The sequence below is a fragment of the Aristolochia californica genome, unplaced genomic scaffold (assembly GCF_029961685.1).
Source record: "Aristolochia californica isolate CCGP_79_NKW_82.1479 unplaced genomic scaffold, dmAriCali1.0.hap1 SCAF_5, whole genome shotgun sequence".
In the NCBI taxonomy this organism is placed as follows: Eukaryota; Viridiplantae; Streptophyta; class Magnoliopsida; order Piperales; family Aristolochiaceae; genus Aristolochia; species Aristolochia californica.
The window spans coordinates 2,140,177-2,144,453 of NW_027182214.1; the positions used below are offsets into that span (position 1 = coordinate 2,140,177).

General features: G+C 39.0%; 1 pseudogene; it reads right to left on the reverse strand.

The window, feature by feature from the left end:
* Nucleotides 1–446: 446 nt before the first annotated feature.
* LOC137966336 (leucine-rich repeat receptor protein kinase HPCA1-like) lies at nt 447–3,694 on the reverse strand (annotated as a pseudogene).
* Nucleotides 3,695–4,277: the final 583 nt, after the last annotated feature.

Here is a 4,277-nt window from a genome sequence, read left to right on the forward strand (position 1 = left end):
GATAAACTTCATAAAAATTGGCAATTGGTCTTAATCATATGTAAGGTTAAACTTTCAGAATTGTAAGACCTAATTGAAGCAGTTTGTCTAACCAATACCAGGAAGAGATTCCAATTTGAATCATTATTTAACTGTTTAATTGGTTTACTCATGGATTTTTATTACAATACTGATATTTAAGGATTCTTCTGAATTTTATTGCTTTTCCTTATGATGTTTTTTCATACATCAAGTTGAGAATTCACTTGGAATGAATAAAAACAGTAAAGAACCTCAACTGCTGCTAATCACAAATCACTACTGACCAGAAAAAATAATGAGGCCGTAAACCCATAAAATAGCTAATGAGTAGTTGGTCCATGGTGAGGGAAACAGAACAGTCTTAAGGCCCTGAGAGCATTAAGCTTCATTCATACTTCTTCCAGCAAAAACCTCCAGAATCATTACTAAAAAGTTTGTAGTAGTTTAACAGAATCAGGATCAGTAACCGATTCCAGTTCGATCAGCACCCTGTCTTGTTCTTCTGTCTGATCATTCATGGAAGTTTCTGATAAGCTACAAGAAGCTTTTACAAGTTAGAAGAGCAGACTGAAAATGCAGTAAGCAATCCAAAAATGCAGCAGAAGAAGAGGAGCTGAATCTATACCTGAGAAGTTGTAAAGAGATGAGATGAAATAGTAAGGTCCAAATTCAGTGGGAGGCTTAAATATCTGACTTGCGAGGCTAAACCCGATTCTCTTAACCTCTGACTGATTGAAATACATTCCTTGAGATGGGAAGAGACCAGTTTCAACCTGAAGATAGCCATCCTTGTTGAAGAAAGGATTCTGACAAGAGACTGACCCTGCAGTTAAGTTCAGTTCTGTCCAGAGACTCTTTTCGAAAGACTGGAAGGTGCTACTATTTGACAAGTCCCGGAAGGCAGGTGCCCTGAAATAGAAGTCTCCTTCGTATGGGTAGGCACAGGTGCAGCTCTGAGGGCTGAGTTTCTGATCTGAAGGGCATGTTTTATTCACACATTGTACCAGACTGGTGGAGTAAGGTTTCTTTGGTTGCTGCTGGCAGAACTGAAGATTTGGGAGATGAGAGCAGATTGGGTTCCCATAAAGACTGATTGGGAGAAAAAAGTATAAGATATGGATAATGTCTCAATACATTAAGTGCTTAAAGGAAATGGTTTCAAGTAAAACATACATTAGAGTGTTGTTGTATCCTGAATTTAGATTAGCAGAGGAGATGTTGTTGAATTGCAAGTCAACAAGCATGAGATTGCTACTGATGTTGTTTCCCATGTCAAGCGTCCCGTTGAAAGAATTGTTTCGCAGTTTCCTGTTATAGACCACACATAGATGCAATTTGATTAGTGAAACCATCTACTTGATGTGGTGTTTTGATTAACACTTGAGGGTTATTGAAATTACACTTGTTGTAGTAGTGGAGCACTGAAAAGTGCTTGTGGAATGGGTCCAGTAAAACTTCCACCTTCTATGACACTGTACCAATCAACAGTTTTAGAATCTTGGATAAGACCCATTAAGGATTGGTTCAACTTTTAAGTCCAAAACACTTCCTAGGAAACTTACAGAGTAGTGAGAGATTGAAGAGTTGAGAACCAGACAGGAGCCTCTGATGGGTAAAAGGAGTTGTTGCTCAAGTCCCTGGAAGGCAGTCGATGACATGATGAGTTAATTAGAGAAGCAAGAAAGTCTAAGACTTTGTTTAAATAGCTGATTTCAACATCTTATGGTTCTTCGTACTCTATACACAGTTTTTTGTTGCTCGAAGTTTCAATAAAATTCCCATTTGTGGGGCAGTAAAGTGTGTACTTCTGGAAATAACTGTATACACATTTGAGTTGAGCCCCAAACTCCAAACTTACACATAATTTAGAAAATTCATCCCAGTGAAGTCAGGTACTGATCCTGCAAGGTTGTTGTTTGCTAAATTCCTGAAAGACATTATAGCGATTGTCAGCAAACTTTCTTCAGGAACCACAATATTCGAGCTACCAACAAGCACTTACAATTCAATCATCTGGGTAAGATTGTTGAGGCTGGGAGAGGGTCCAGTTAAGAAATTGTTGTTGAGCCGACTGTTGCATGAAGAAATGAATCTTAGACTAAGCTGCCCAGCACAGTAAAGAAAGATAAGAAGAGAGAAAAGAAAAAAAAAGTCTTGAGGATAATGCTACTCACAGATTTTCAAGAGTTCGAACCAGTCCAAGTGTGGATGGAATTGTTCCAGTGAGTTGATTTTCATCTAATAATCTGGCAGAAGTGGGAATGAGAAAAGCAATTATGACTCATAGATAAATAAAACAGAATGAAATCAGAATGTTAATTGGTTGTTGGCAGCTTACAGATGCAGCAGGACCATATCAGAGCTGAAGAGTTTAGAAGGAATGCTACCAGATAACTTATTCTTGTTCAAACGGCTGCAAAAAAAAAAAATTATGGTAACTCAACACTAAAATATTTTTAAAATCATATACAATTAAAGGAAAAAATTGAATACAGATATAACTTACAAGTGCTTTGCATTGAGAAGCTGGTCTAGGCCTGGTGAGACTGGGAGGGACCCTGACAGATTGTTGTCAGCCAAGTCAAGCCGGTACAGTTTTGAGAGTTTCCCAAGTGATGAAGGTATTTCACCACTGAAGTAGTTTGAATTCAGATTACTGCATTGGAGAATTCAATTAAGTTTCCTCTCATGTATGTTCATTGAACCTACTGCAGAATTTAACCAGAGCCATATTGAAGAACTTACAGGAAGATCAGCTCTGAGAGGCTCCCCAGTTCCTCTGGGATGCTACCAATGAAGCTACAACCAGCCAAGATCCTGGAAAGGAGGGGAGAGAAAAAGAAGAAGCTATCAAAATAAAAGGGATGGTAGAAACTGATAAAAATTTTGAAGTCAACATGAACTTACAAAAAGGTAAGATTCTTGAGGTTCCCTATTGATGGAGGCAGAGTACCTGTGAGGTTTGGGTTGAAAGACAGATCTCTGCATGCCAAACCATGAATTGTTTACGTCAAGAGAGGATTATTTGGGATGGATTAAGACTGTGATATACTGAAACATCCTCCAGTACTTATAAATGAAATGTTATGCTCAGTGGATATTGTTCTAATATCGATTTGTTCAACTTCAGTTAGAAACTCACAGTGATTGCAACTCGGTAAGTCCTCCAATGTCTGGAGAGATAGTGCCTGAGAGGCGCATTGTTGATAGCCACCTGAAAACACCCAATACAAATGATTGTCACCCTTTTTCTCCTCAAAAGACAAGAAAACAATGAGGGAAGATCATAACGAAAAGAGTAAGAGAGATACAGAGAAGTCACTCTTGTCCTAGTGCAGGTGATTCCTTCCCACTCTTCCCCACAAGGATCACTAGAATTTCCCCAATTCGGTGGGGTATTCTGCCATGACGTCTTGACAGACAGAATTGCAGCAGCTGCATAATAGTAACAAGAATTGTGTAGCCAGTACCAAAGAAACAAAATTTTCGTATAGAACAAGAAAAAGAAAAGGAAAAAGGGTATTGAATTTTGAAAAATAAGTTGCTTTCGCCAAGGGAAAAAAGCAAGAACTAAAAGAAGAACATCTTTACCATCTTGGGGATCTGTATCTCCATTGGCGTCATTAAAACTGAGTGCGAAAAGAACCAAGAACAGAACCAGACATCTCTTCATGGTTGTAAGAGTAAGAGGTTTTTGTTGGGGTGTTCCTGCACCAATCAATCTCCTTGTTCGTACCCGCAAGTACAACCTCTAGAGAAGGTGCAGGACATTGCGGCAAACAGGAGCAGAGCTTTAAATTCATAGAAATGCCGGCCATGGGGATAGGATAGGCGGAAAATCTGATGCAGGCGGTCTTTAATTCCTCGTACAAACATCGAAATTATTAACGTTATTTGATGAACGAAGCAAGGCAGAATCGAGAGGAAGCTCCAAACTCGAGAAGGCTGGCATAGATATCGCCGGCAAGTGGCGAGCTTTTTCCAGGATTTGACAACGAGAACGTCCCAAAGGCTTTAATTTATTAAAAGAAAATATGAAATTTAAATATTAACTTCAATCGGCTATTTACATACGTTTTCGTACAGGCAAAAGGTTGGAGACGAGATTAAGTCGTCTTAGCCGACTGAAAAATTGCTGCCATGATTAGACAATTCCATTGAAACAGAAGAAGTCATAGAAGGAGTTGTTTAAAAACACGCAGTCGCCTTGGCGTCATTGAGCCCTCCGTGACTGGTATAAATTCGATCAAGATGGG